Raw genomic sequence first — 15,049 nt, 5'->3', positions numbered from 1 at the left:
GATGTTGAGCTCTGACAGGATTTCTACAGTGTCTGTTTCTACAGCCTGTTTTCCCCATCCCAAACAGTGATTCCTGAACGTCCTGAAATAAAAAATCTGCCCCCACACCTACACAACCAAAGCTGCCTTCTGTACTCTCTTTCTCAGTTGCTTTCCACCCTGGCCTTTACAGACTTGGAACTTTGATCTCTCCTTCAAGCCTTGTGGAGTGGCAAGTACCGCCTAACTGGAATTTCCTCAGCTGAAGTACTTCTAAGATTAAAACACAAATACTTAAGAAAGAAAAACAAAGAGATCCAAACAAATACCAAAATAAAGGACAGAATCATTCAGATATTACTGAAATATATGCAAATAAAGCAAGTAAATGTGTCCAATTGACTGAAGTGGCCTGTTGGTTACACAACCTTTAAAACAAGGACCAGGCTGAGGATTTCAACACATTTGTTACTCCGAGTCATCAGACTCTCTGGTCAAAGGAGATCACTATCTTCCCTTCTTCTTCATTCCATTGATCATAAACAATTCCTATACATGTTCTCAAATGGTACAAAATAACAGCAATTGGATCTGGTTCTCAGGGAGAGCACAACGCCCCATAATTCTCATTGCTGTCTCCCTCCTGTCAAGTACATTATTTCAGCTTTGCTGCTATGCTGTCTTCTGTTTCTATTTATGTGACTTCTTTTTTTTTCTCACTTAAATCACTCCTTGCATTGATCCAGACATTTGGATATATAAATGAAAGGCCTCAGACACAGAAATAAACTCAAAATATGTTACAATACTTTATTGTTTGTGCAGAATACTAAAAAAAAAAGTCCTCTTCAAGAGCACATGAAATTTGCAGACTCCTTCTGTCTCCATCTTTTAGCTGACTGATTAGGGTTCCCAGAGGGTATCAGGAAAGGCAAGGCTGGGTACTGGAAGTCTGTCGTCCTTGAAGTTAGGCTTTGCACGTGTCAGATCCTTGTGGCTGGGACAGAGAACACCTAGTAACCAAACTTTAGCTCATGGGTCAATCACAAAGTTGCTAAAAATGCTGAAAATGTTTTGATCACAAAGATCATCTGAACCTCTCTTTACTTCCAATTTCTAGATCTCACTGAAACTAGAAATAACATTATTTATTAAATGCCTACATTATATTGATTATCTATAATAGCTATACTTTGAGGTTTTAATACCAAAAAGACTAAAAACATTCACATTGCAATCTGCCTGCAGTTCAAAATTTAGACATGAAAGTGTATGCTGGAAACATACACATGTGAGCACAGGAGTGTGAGCATGCATGCATAGGTGAAGAACTAAAGGCTAACAGACAAGCAGAGAGATAAGCAGTTGAGAACATACTCTGCACATGTTTTCAAATGGATCTGACACCAGTTCAGGCTATAAATTCCTTTATGCTACAAAATGCACATGGACATGAATTATTTTCTTAGTGATCAGCATCTTTTTTTAATTGGAAATGTGCATTATGATGTTAGACTGGCTAAAAAGATCTCATAGCAATTTTTGTGAAGGAGTCAGTCTTTCCTGATTAAAAACCTTGCCTATTGAAATTTTATTTACTGGTTTCAGCCACTGACCCAAATCGGTCTGAGCTCTCTGTCTGATGTGCCTTAAATTTTGGAAGAGGCTAAAAAGAAGTCAATATAGTAGCTTTCTACATTTCTGCTCTGAAAAAAAAATAAACAGCATGCAGTGCCATTACAGTGCTTGCACTGTATGATGCTGATAAAATGCTGCACTTGCTAGCCCCTCTCTGAGGAGGACAGCCAGCCTCATTTTGTGCAAAGTGTTTCATCAGCATCACAGTGTGCCTGGCTTTGCCCATGCCTCCCACAAGGCTCATGGCAAGGATCTCATGTTGTTTCCATCTTCTCACATGCCAGAACTTCCATCTGGACGGTGGGTTTCCTGCAGAAAATGAAATACACATTTCCCAGACACCCTGTTGCAAAGTCAACCAGGACAAGACTGATCACTGTGTCCAGTCTGGGGAATGCAAGTCCAATCCATTCTCAGCCACAGCGCCTAGGTAAGGAATGAGGTGGCTTGCTTGACTATACACCCCGATCTAAAATAGATGCCACCTCCCACTTTTAGGATCAGTGCTCCTTCATGACGTGAGGCTGGAACTGCGTTTGCACTTGTTGCACACCATCATCGCAAGCATTGCATGGCTGAGGTTTCTGTGGCTCTTGCTTTTCAGTGGAATAATTCCTTAAGCCACTGTTGAGATTGGAGACTGTTCACTGTATCTATATACAGCAAGTAATGTAGCCTTTCAAAAGGTTCAGTGTAAAGATTTCTTTACACTACTTCATTTGTATGAGCTCTCCTTGAGCTGCAACTGCCACACCTGCTGTGCTTACAACATACTTTTTCACTTCCTGTGGTGAATCTGAAGATCTGCAGAGGCAGTAATCACGCCATAAGGACACATACATCCATCCGCCCTATATAAGTAATTCCCAAATTCAGATGCATCTCCTGACTGTAGGATCTTTGTTCTGAGTTCGGCTCTATTTCCGCGTCCACAGAACATTTTGTGGTAAAGGAAAGTCTGGAGTAAAGTTATCACCCCAGACCCACTGGATTTATTTTTATTACAGCTTATACAGAGCCACTGATCTGTCAGGCATCCCTCTTCTGAGAAGAGGAGAGAATAGGGATGGCACATGTCCACAGCTCTTACAAACATGAAAGTTGAATGATCAGTTTCCATTTTTCATGGTGTCTCTACAGCAAGAAGGAAAGCAGAAACCTTCATCGCACACATGTATGCAATGAGAGCAGAGGTCAGCTCTGGCAAACAATATATTTTTCCTGCATGAAATAAAACCAGATACAAAGATGGGACTTGTAGTTGCTGCACAAGAGAAACAGTGCTTTCATTATTTGTGGTTGATCAAGATCCACTCACCTGGAGTTCTGACTAACCTTCAGACAGGTTTTCCCCATCTTGACTAGCAAAACAAAACATCACTCCTGAAATGGTCTTCTCACAAGATTCCCAATTCATTTGTGCAAACTCTAGTAGTTTGGATGATTCAAATAAAGGTCATCTGAGCATTCAACTCAAATCAAGGAGTCTTGCCCCACCACACTGTCATCCAGCATTGACCAATCAATGATCACATCAAATTAATTACACTACAGTAGTGGTATTTGCAGGTAGAGCAGTAAAAATCAGGGTTCAAGGGGAGACAATAGGAACTTTCACTCTGAGCAACATGCACATAAAACCTGACTATTTTGGACAAATTTTCTTGGAGGTTTTGTGACTGGTTTGAATTATTTTTTATTTTTTATTTTAGAAAATACTTTCTCAACTTACTGAAACATAAAATATTTTTAATTCATTTTTCAGTAAACTCTAGATTCAAGTGTGTTATTAAAATGGAATTAGGCAATACAAAAAAAAAAATCTGTACTGTGCTCGTTTCAGAAATGTAAAGTGATAAAGATTAAAAAAGCGCAATGCTTTTTAAGTGAAGCACTTGGATGATTACCAAAAAGGAACCACTACATCACTGCAGTTGACAGAAGACACTAAACCTCTGTGCAGCTTCTAGATGTTCAGGTGCTTTCTTCAGTTGCAGAACAGTCTTCGAATATGGATTAAAAATGTTCATTCCAAATTAACTAAGAAGGGGATTATGAACAACCCATTCCTCTTCAGATTGCCTCAAACTGTTCAGCAATATGTAGCACAGAAAGAATCTCATGCAGATCTCTGAGCTTTGGCATGTTCCCTAGTAGCTGTCTGTACCAGGTTCTCTCACATCACCCAAGGCAGAAGAGGTTCAAGGGGCAGAAACTCTCAGCTTTTCTATTTTCCAGGAAAACACAAACTTCTATTTGCACTGTTACCAAAGGTGAACAGACAAAAGAAATTTCATCCCACACTGAACTGAAAACAACCCATGATTTCTACCTGAATTTCTTTAGCTCCATCTGATTTGTGTCTTGATAATATTATGAAGTCTTTTTGGTTTTAGATGTCCATGGTATCTTTCATCCCAGAATCTGTTGTTGTGTGCTCTGAAGGATCAGCCAACAGTGATAGCCATAATGCTATAATGCATAATTCTTCAAAGAATAGCACACACATACCCCTCCAGGATTTTCCTTGAAGAAGTTGCAGCTGGACATTCCTGGTGCATATGATTCGTCAAGTAGACAGAGGTATCTAGAGAAATAAACAAAAGTGTGGATAGTTCACAAATATTTAAAAAAAAAATCTCTTTTGACATTGTTTTGACAGATTTCATTCTGTTTTTCAAATAGGAGATTTGAGGTTGGGGGAAACTTGAAATTTGCCTTTTGTTCTTCCAGCTCTTACAGAACCAAAGAAAACAAATGTAGGGAGGGCTCTGTGATCCAGGAAGGGCTAAGATGTAAACATCCACAGGTTCTGAAAGGGAAATATATTCTAGCTTGTCCATGGCCTGGAAAATAAACATATTTGACTACAGTAGTGCTCAGCAGCTGGTTGTTGGATTAGAGCTGCACAGCTGGAAGCCTACAGTTAAAAAAAGTGTTACCTAGAACACAGCGGTAAACAGAAGGGTTTGCTATTAATGTCTGAGTAGCTGAAAGGTCAAGAAGGAAATACAGGAACAATGAGAGACAACACAAATGTTAACTTGATTATTTACTTTATTAAGTCAGGTAGGAAAGTTTGAACCAGACCTTTGGGTTATTCCTTGCTATAAAGCACATCCACAGTGAATGAAGGAGTTCTCAGCCTTGGAAGCACAATGTGTATGAGAAAAATGCCTTCTGAGACGCTGAGAAAAAGCAATACTCTTCTATATAGAGTTCCTCCTGAGGAATCCTCCAGAATTGGTCCAGTGCATTTGTCTCTGCTTAGGGTTGGATTCAGCCCACCTAGCTTTCACAGAATCATAGAATCAGCCGGGTTGGAAGGGACCTCCGAGATAATCAAGTCCAACCCTTGATCCACTACCACCGTGGTTACTAGACCATGGCACTAAGTGCCACATCCAGTCTTGCCTTAAAAACCTCCACGGACGGAGAATCCACCACTTCCCTGGGCAGCCCATTCCAATGCCTGATTACCCATTCTGTAAAGAAATTCTTTCTAATATCAAACCTAAACCTCCCCTGGTAGAGCTTAAGACCATGCCCTCTTGTCTTACTGATAGTCACCTGGGAGAAGAGACCAACCTCCACCTGGCTACAACCTCCTTTCAGGAAGTTGTAGAGAGTGATGAGGTCTGCCCTGACCTCCTCTTCTCCAGGCTGAACAGCCCCAGCTCCCTCAGCCTCTCCTCATAGGACTTGTGTTCAAGTCCCTTCACCAGCCTCATTGCTCTTCTCTGGACCTGCTCCAGCACCTCAATATCCTTCCTGAACTGAGGGGCCCAGAACTGGACACAGTACTCCAGGTGTGGCCTCTCCAGCACTGAGTACAAGGGAATAATCACTTCCCTGGTCCTGTTTGCCACACTGTTCCTGATCCAGGCCAGGATGCCATTGGCCTTCTTGGCCACCTGGGCACACTGCTGGCTCATGTTCAGCTTCCTGTCAGTCCAATCTCCCAGGTCCCTTTCTGCCTGGCTGCTCTCCAGCCACTCTGTCCCCAGCCTGTAGTGCTGCAGGGGGTTGTTGTGGCCAAAGTGCAGGACCCAGCACTTGGCCTTGTTGAACCTCATCCCGTTGGAATCAGCCCAACTCTCCAACCTATCCAGGTCCCTCTGCAGAGCCCTCTTGCCTTCCATGTGATTGACTCGCCCTCCCAGCTCAGTGCCATCTGCAAATGTGAGTCTCAAAACCATAGCTAAATTATTTAGTTATCTGTACAACTACTGCAGACAATGAAGACTGCTAGACATATTCCCAGAATAGTTAATTTCACTGGTCTTAGCCATCTATCTCTGTCCAAAAAACTCACAAGATGATTTTGCGAGCCATCAGTATCATCAAGTGCTCGATATCTATTTGAGGGCATGGGAATGTTAAATATTCCCTAGGCCATGCCTGGATGCCCAGCACACTTCGTGTGAGCAGGCTGGAGGGAAACAGCAGAAGGTTTGCTGCAGAGTGAGCATGAAGTCTAAGAAAACTGCTATGACAGGTATTCAGAGCTGTGTATAAGTGTTTACAGCGATTTTTCTGTAAGCCTAAATACCATTTCTTGTACAAAGTACAAGTGGCAACCTATACAAACAGATCAGGTTGTTTGTGTTGTCTCCAAAAGAGAGTTAAAAACACTAACTACCTCTCTCTTCCAATACAAAACCAGAAAAAGCACAGATTTTTTCTTTTATTTGTTGATTTGTTTGGCTTTTTCAAATGAAAAGATCATTAAAATTTACTATAAGAAAACTATACAAGAACTAACACATCAACATTCTGGAAATATACAAAAGTGAAGGCACATTGTAGTAACTGCATCCTTTTAAAGACTCTCTGCATTTGTAAAGCCCATTCAGTTATTTTGGTAAGTAAACTGTAGAAGCATCCAGTACACTATATTCAGCTTTATTCACTTGTGGAAAAATCCTTTGGAATGTTATAAGAGTGAAGCCCAAATAGTGCAATAGAAATTTTATCCAACATCCTTCCTATACAATTATATAAATTGATTTTTGAATTCTGTAGGAATACTGTCACTCTATTAAAATCTATCATATTTTTTCCATAAGGGCTATGTTCCAAAGTGCTTATAGCAAATATTCCCGCTTTCTTCTGCAGCAAAAAACCCTCCAGTAAAATATGTGATCTTCTATACATCCATTTGCTAATAACTGATCAATACTAGAGAAGAGAGAAGTTTCCTTTTCTTTGGATTTAATGGTATTTGGAAAGACACCCCCTGCAATCCATCCAACAGTGTTCAGTGATGTGAAAAAGGAGACTAACACATCAGTATTCTGTAATATTGGAAGGGAGACCCCCTTTTGCACTGAATTAATGCCTGGAAAATCTGCTTCCCTCATGCTTTTTCCATGTGATTTGCTGGAGCTCATTCTTGCTCCATTGCTGGGAAGGCCAGGACATATCCCCTGGCAGTTTTTAAAACTTTTATAAACTGGAAAGTATTTTGCTGGCTTGAACTTAGCTTGCCTAGAACCTGTGAAAGATGCTGCTGTTATTGTTGGGGTGTTAGTTGAGTTTAGTCATGTCATTCATTCCTGTTAAATGAACTGGTTTGATTTCATTTTAAAGCTTTACTGTTTATCTCAGGATGTCAATTAATTAATTTCCCAATTACTTACTTGTGTTTCATCCCTTTGGTTCATTCCTGTATGTGGAGAAACTTACTGGGGAGGAAAGGGGAAAAATGTATTGTTCCACCTTGGTTTCCAATTTGTTATTTTTGTCTAGGTGAGAAGGCAAATCTACAGTGATTCAAATACCTTCAAGGTGAGAGAGAGAGATGAGTGTTCTGGTGCCAAGAAAGAAAGACGTTTTGCTGAGCAGAGTCTAGTGTGTGTCTTAACAGCTGAATTTTCAGCATCCTTGAAATCTGAGGAAGCCATGTATGGGGATCTTCAATGTTTCAGGTGAAAAAATACCACCCGGTTTTCTGATTGGAAATTGCACATATTAAATGTTATTCCAGTGGCACATCATGGTTATTTTTCTAAGGTGATGAGCTGGGCCTCCCTGATGTCCTATTGGCCAAAATATTTACTTGAAATCCTAGAAATGTGTGTTTGTTTGTGTGTATGTGTGTGTGTGTCTACAGAAAGTACAGTTGAAGATGAGGCATATTTAACTATCCTTCCATTTCGTGTAAAAATCATGTAAAGATATGAAAATGGGAATCAAGTTGAGATTTAAAGTCATTTACCATTCAGTGCACTGAAACATTTGCCAACAATTCATTCACTTACTTACTTGGCTCTTTGGCTACAAAATTCACTTTGGAAGGACCTAAACAAAGAATGTCACGGAAATGGGAGACCGAGTAAAGACTATATTCCTGTGCTTCTAAGGAAATATATCTTAAGTAAAGTGAACGTAATATTTAGTGTGCCTGGAATGGAGTTTTAAGCTACAGTTTTAAGCTGGTGATTTGTGTACTTTGAACTCTATACTGGAAATAATACCAATTGCTGGTTTGGGTAAGACTAAATCCTGGGATGGCTTTTGTCTCAATGGTTCACTCTTTTAATTAAGAGAAAGTTGTCACATCTGAAAACAATCACAGTGGAAAACTATTTGGGAAGTATAAGTAAGTCTCCTTAAATCAGACCTAAAGTTTACTGGAAGTCATAAAGGACTAGGACAGCATCAGTTTGGGTGTTCCTATCTATCTACCTGCTTATATGGTTACATATATGCAACATTTCACTGCAGATACACAGAACGTGCTATGAAATACCATGGCTAGTTCCTACCATCAGCATGAATAAAGACTTGAATGTAGAAAAAAGCAATCAAACATGTAACACACATTTATCTGTGCTGCAAATTAACTTAAAACTCAGCTAAGGAAGCACCCCTGGGACCTCATCAGGTCATTACACAGAAGAGAAAACAGGTCAGTGCAATCCTGATCCCAAGGCATACCTTGGTCCACGTCAGACTGGAAATACGAATCTGCTCATGAGCAACTCCAATCTGATTGTCAGCTACTCCATGGTTTTCTGCTGTCTCTTCAAAGCATGCAGCAAGTTGTTCCCAAGGCTCCATATTGATGAAGTGCTCTCCCACTGTGCTCCATCAGCTGTTGTCCAACATGAGGGTGCAATATGTGCTCGGTACCTGAGACAACAAAGTACCTCAGGAATGATACATATAAGAAGAACCTTTAGAAAGGTCATTTTAATCTGTGTCAAAACAAAATGCCTGAAAGGGCCATGGCTTGGTGAAGAGAGACTTCAACCGTATTCTTCAAATGTGGCATTTTAAAGAGTCCTGGACCTGAGTTACATGATTCTGATCTCATAAAAACATAGAAAAAGTAGAGTGAATCATGGTGAAATATTTTCAGGCCTGGCCTGAAATAGCCCAGATGAGGGCCAGTGTAGCTGGAATGCATCTCAACAGGGTTTTTTTTCCTCCTCGAAGTGAGCATATGTGCTCAGCTCTGTATATAGCACATGGATGGCAAACCCACAATGCATGGTCAGATAGGCAAGAATACTGGGATGTCTGTGAGGAGAGAAGGGACTCATTGAATTGGCTGAATTTCTGTAGGTGTAAACAGACCTTGCTAAGCAACATAAAGTAACTAATGAGCCATAGTTCAGTGAGAATCACTGGCAAGATGGCATTAGTCTGACTTCATTTTTGTTATGAGATTATAGAAAATAAATAAACTTGTGTACTTCAATTTCAGTACCTTTGCTCTGGGCAGAAATTAACCCTTTTGCTGCTTTATGGGCTTTGCTCCCACACAATGCCCACTCATTTTTTTATCCTGTCTAAAACAGTGCTCCTGGACAACTTTCTCATAACGTTGAAAGGAGAGCAGAAATTCAGGTGGGCAGGGAGAACAGAGTTCAATATTTCCCCCAAAATATGTTGCAGAGTTAGTACCATAGTTTTTTTTACTCTTGGTTTTTGACACACAGTGAGGAATAGAGGATAAGTCTTGAACTTTTCCTTTCATTAGGAACAACCCTGTGAGTGGGAGGTACAGCATACTGTCTTAAAATGGTGCATGTGTGCTTATTGGCAGTAAAATGATCTGTGCTTCAAAATAAATCTATTTATTTCTTGCATGGAAAACTGCACAATATGCAACACTCCCTGATGTTGGCACATGGGCTCTGGCAGACCACCCACACATGTTCTCTGTGATATGTCATCGACAGGACAGAAGTAAAGCCCTGCTGAGATCTGAGGCTATTGATGCACTTCTCAGAGATCACTTTGTGGAGAACGACTAGATTGTCAGCCAGAAAAAGGGTAAATCATGTCTTCACTAGCATAATTCTGAATAACAGAACAAATTCCGCAAGGACAAGTTTCATTTTTCACAGAAATAAGTAAACCCAGCAGTATGTACCTAGTATTTAACAATTCCTTAAAATAACCCTGTCATTAGAAGGTGGCAAATACAGTCTGGTTCTCAGTATTTTTTCCTAGTTCTGACCAAAAATGTCCCTGTGGGCACACCGCACAGAGACCAAAATCCATGAAGTCCCTGTAAATTGTTAAAACAGTAGAAAAAGTGCCAGCTAACACAGCAAAATTTTTAAAATAACAGCACTTCATGAAAATATGTTGTAAGTAGCTTTAAAAACTCTGTTCCTCTTCTGTTGTCAAGAAAGCTGTAAAAATGAAATTTACTTTTCAGATACCCAACATAAGAAAAGAGTAACACAGATGACATTAGTGTCTCATCTGTGCTAGAAAAAAAGAGCAGACACCACGAGCAGAGGTCTGGTATCCCACCATAACCCAATTAAATCCCAATCCAAGGGATATTAAAAACTTACCATTCTCCTATGGAGGGCACTGCACAAAAAAGGAGCCCAAAGCAGATATGATATCAGCTTATACTGTACCCATGGCATCACGGATTGCAATACCCAATTTAAATTTGCATTTCTTCGACACTAGAGGAATGTGTTCTGCAGGAACTCCAAAATACACTCTTGAATACTCAAAAGTGCTTTACGCTAAGGCAAAACGAACCCAGACCCAAAGCTTCATAGCAAGTCTAATGCCTCCCAGGCTCTCAGAACATTCACCTTCAAATCTGTGCACAACCTCCTCTGAAGGGCTTGAAGCACTGGCGATACCAAAATCACATCTTTTCTACCTCCCCCTGAGATTCTGCATCCCTTTCTTCTGACTTTGCCCTTACAAGTAACCACAACCTCAGGTATTAGAACGGACTCCTATTACCATTCACTTCCCAAATCCAATTAGCAAAGCTTATCCATGTGAAAAACCCAGGCCTGCAATTTCCTCATAAGTCTAAATTAGCTGTCAGGCACAACTTTGGCATCTGATTCTCTGTTTAAAAGAAACTAATAGCACTGATTCAGCAATTACCCAACACTCAATAAATACTCTACTGCTTGATGTACCTTTAAGAATAAATTGAGTCTAGTTATGAGGCAATTGACCTGCAAAATGTCTATGCTAAGGGAACCTTCTGAGTTTGAAACATTAGCTAACACTCGATTCAAGCAAAATTTTTGGATATCTCTGAACATCTAACTGACTCCCACCACTCCGTCACTTTAAGAAATTACCACCTGTATAACTGAATCAACATTTTCAGACCCACCAGCCTAGATAGGAATGTTTAATGGCGGCAAGAAAGGACCTTTGGGACTTTTTCTGCTCTCATGCAGAATTTCAGAAGATGCAATTACAAGTGGCCTTGTAACTTCTCCTGTATGACAAAAAGATTAAAATGAATACAGGTGGCTCACAACTCCATTTTCTGTCTCACCCACTGTGTTGGAATATTCTGCAGACATGGATTTAAATGTTGGTGATGAATGTCACCAGCATACAGATCCTTGTCTTCTCAAATATAACTGCATTCTGTTAATGAAAACCAACAGCTGAGGAGCCAAGGATGTGGGAGTAGACATAGGTCCTCTTGCTTGAAATTTTGTTACTAATCTACCACTTCTACTATAATTTACAGAAGAATGAAAAACAAATTTGAGATGATCGTTTAAGGTTTTTCCAGAGTTCACTCACTACCTCCTAGAAAGGATCTGTGTGAAGGGATATGGTCAAGCACCTTCCCCATCAACGTAGGATTAGGTTGGATTTAAAGGCACTCAGGTCCCGCGGCTCTGTTGTGCAGGAGGTCCTTTTCCTCCATTCTTGATACTTTATTCATTCTCAGTACTGTCAAAGGCACCTCTATTTGGGGAAATCATTAGATGAAGAATTCACAAATTCCCTTGATATTTTTATTTGTGTAGAGCTAAACCACATAACTACAGATTCTTATCTTTTCTTGTATGGATTAAATAAAAATTTAGTATTTGCTTTGCCCCAGACTTGAAGGTATTCAAATAGAGCAATCAAGACCCATCTTCTTTTTGACAATCTAAACAGTCAAAGCAGCTTAAATACTGCAATATGAATCATTTCTCCACCTCTTCAACTGTTTCTGGTATTCTTTTTTACAGTCACTCTCTATTTTTTTCATCTTTCATGATGACTGGTTGACAGCAGCATTGATCTTCAGTGTCTGATGAGTTCAAAATAAAATCTGCTACTCTCCTGTCTCCTCAGTTGTATTCCAGTTTCATGTTGCAGATTAATCATTAGCTATAAGTCTACTATGACTCCTTTTCCAGCTACTGTGTTCTCACTTTGGTATAGGACTTCCACTGGCAAATTTTATCTATTTTATATTTTCTCCTCCATCTTATAGATACATTGAAGATTGCCAGCACAACAATGGCTGTGAGATGATTAATTTGATAATAATTCTTCAGTGATGATTACTTGCCGCGGTCCAAAAAGGGGGGGGGAACCGTGGCACTGCATGAGTCCGGGACACAGAAGAGGGATGCAGGTAGAATGCTTTATTCATGCGTGCACTCCGTCTTTTATCAGCTCGGGAGGGGAAAGGGCCAGAACATAGGGCGGAGCATGAGACAGACAAGCAGGGGGACAAACCAGGATAGGGACACGGGCAAAAGAGGGAGGAACGTGGGAGGAACAGGGGAGAGAAGGGGTGAATGGAGGCTGTCCCCTCTCTGCAGCTTCTCCAGCCAATCCGCAGGAAAGCGGACAAGCCTGAACATGCCCAGGAAATACAAATTCTGGGGAAGCATACAATGTGTGTATACATAATAACTATAAAGTCTGTATCATAAAGTCCTTTCAATCACTCTACATCTTTTTCCACTTCTGAGATTTTCCTCATTCTGATTCCTGGTCCTTCACAATTACTCTTTCATTATGTTTTGAGATTCATCTCACACAAAACCCTTAGTCCATTTAAAATGTGTTGCTACTATGCAGTGCTAATTTCAAATACCATGCCATACTAAGCAAATAGCTTTATAAAGACTAAATACACTCCATTATACAGTACATCAAAGATGTTATAACTTTTGTTTCACCATAATTTTTCATGTATTATGCTGTCAGAACTTATAGCCTTGGTTTAAAACCATCATGTGACTTCTGTGTCAATTTAACTATTATTTTACCCAAGACCTAATCCATAGAAAGTACTTTTTTTATCTGAACACAGTGTAGCACTTTTCTTGAATATTGGCAGAGCATTAGCATACTCCAGTTTTCTGGCACATTCTCAGTTTTCAAGGACTTATTTAAAATTAGCATCAGAATGCCAAAGATATTCTCATCTTTAGAATTTCTGGACTTAAGTTACCTGTGTCTGATGACATTAGAATACAATAAAAATATATTGACTTCTGTCTATTTTCTCCTTTTACAGTTTCTGTTGGTTGCATTTTTCCTTTTTAATCCATTCTCTGAGTTTGCCACTGTATCATGGGTGTGGGCCAGAGACATCCTTCTTTTTCTGATGGTGCAAGTAAGTCATGTAGTCAACACAAATCCCTTCAGGGACTAGAAGCACCTCATTTCTAAAAGTACCCTCCTACTCAGCATCCCATAGGGGAGCTGCGTATAGGACACAACAGAGAGCATGTTCCATTGTTTTAATGATGTTAAGGGTACATTTACCTGTCCAAAGTTAAGGTGTGTTAGGATGGAAACGTTCCATTTTTATTTCTTGCCCTGTTAACACTGAAGCTTTTTGTACATAACTATTAGTACAATTTTTTCAGTGTGGTCCACCTGATATACATGTATTAAATGAGTGGTGTACTCACTGCAGGTCTTATATTTGCCTGGTTGAACTGGTTTTTGTTGAGAACTTCATAGAAAGGAGGATCATTTCTTTTCAGCTCTGAAATTGTAAGTCTAATATTGAGAGGAAACAATGACTCTGAGGATCAGAGTCCCAGTCAACTTATGTTATTTATGTTTTTCTTTATTATTTTTAAATGCAACATAATATTTGAAGTAACATCTGCCTGTTTTTTGAGCCTAATTTGTTTTGATTTATGTAGTATGGCTCATCCAAGAGCATCCATTAAATAGAACTTGATTCATACTTCAGATCCTTAAAAATAATAATTTTCATCAATATTATTTTTATTATTTGATTATTCTGATTATTTTGATTATTCTGATTAAAAGATGCTGCGCCATATAGGACTCAGCTTGTGAGATCAGCATATGCCTTCAGTCACAAAAGGAAAACAGTAAAACCCAACCTCCTTGTGAAGGCAAACATGCATTTTCAAGTGACTGTCAGCATAAGGAGAAAGAGCAAGGATGCCTCAGAATGGAAAGAAACTTTCCAAAGAGAAGGGAATCATCTCAGATGTGAGTTATAGAGAAATCCACTAATGAAAACCAACTGTGTCCCTGTAAAGAAACAGCTAGCTGCTCCAAGGGAATACAACAGCACATATGCTGGGGGAGCTGAGTAACAAGGTTGTCTGGAAGCGCTTAAAAAATCCAAGAAGGAAACCAACAATGATGAAAAAGTGATAAAAGATGGGGGGAAATTGTTCACAATGTAAACTGCTGTATTTCAGAACATCATTTGCAAAGCATAATGGTGAGGGTGGTGATGAACACAGTAAAGGACACGTGTCATACTGAAGACGTCTCTGGTGCCCTTTTCCTTGAGTATCTCCATTTGAGCCTGGAATGGTCCCTCTCAGCCACGAAGAAAATTAATGCCATCTTCTTCTAACCCCAAAACTAGTTGTCCTCGATGCATATGCATGTGTTTACAGCTAACATGGGCTTGACCAATGACCTGCAAAATTTGCCCTCTGTATTAAGTAACCAGTGGGAGCAGGTTTGCTTTGTTTAATATGTTGGCCAAACGCAGCCCAAAGCATGGCTTCAGGCACAGGGTGTGACTCTTGGGGATGGTCCTGTGCAGGGCTAAGGGTTGGACTCAATGATCCTTGTGGTTCCCTTCCAGCTCAGCATATTGTGAGATTCTGTGATTCTATGATTCCGTGATTCTGTGATTCTGTGATTCACAGATCTTATTTAGCTCTCTTGTAAATCA

The 15,049-nt window shown here is 39.9% G+C and overlaps 1 long non-coding RNA gene across 1 annotated transcript; it reads left to right on the top strand.

The window, feature by feature from the left end:
• Window positions 1-4,173: 4,173 nt before the first annotated feature.
• LOC127481667 (uncharacterized) lies at window positions 4,174-10,057 on the top strand. Its single transcript, XR_007908284.1, has 3 exons — window positions 4,174-4,200; window positions 7,369-7,407; window positions 9,810-10,057. It is a non-coding gene; the product is annotated as an uncharacterized LOC127481667 (long non-coding RNA).
• The last annotated feature ends 4,992 nt before the right edge of the window (window positions 10,058-15,049 follow it).

Source organism: Manacus candei, unplaced genomic scaffold, assembly GCF_025592945.1.
Source record: "Manacus candei isolate 608988 ecotype Guabito, Panama unplaced genomic scaffold, ASM2559294v1 h1tg000081l, whole genome shotgun sequence".
Lineage (NCBI taxonomy): Eukaryota > Metazoa > Chordata > Aves > Passeriformes > Pipridae > Manacus > Manacus candei.
Note: the sequence above shows the minus strand (reverse complement) of the source record. Positions and strands in the feature narration are given on the sequence as shown.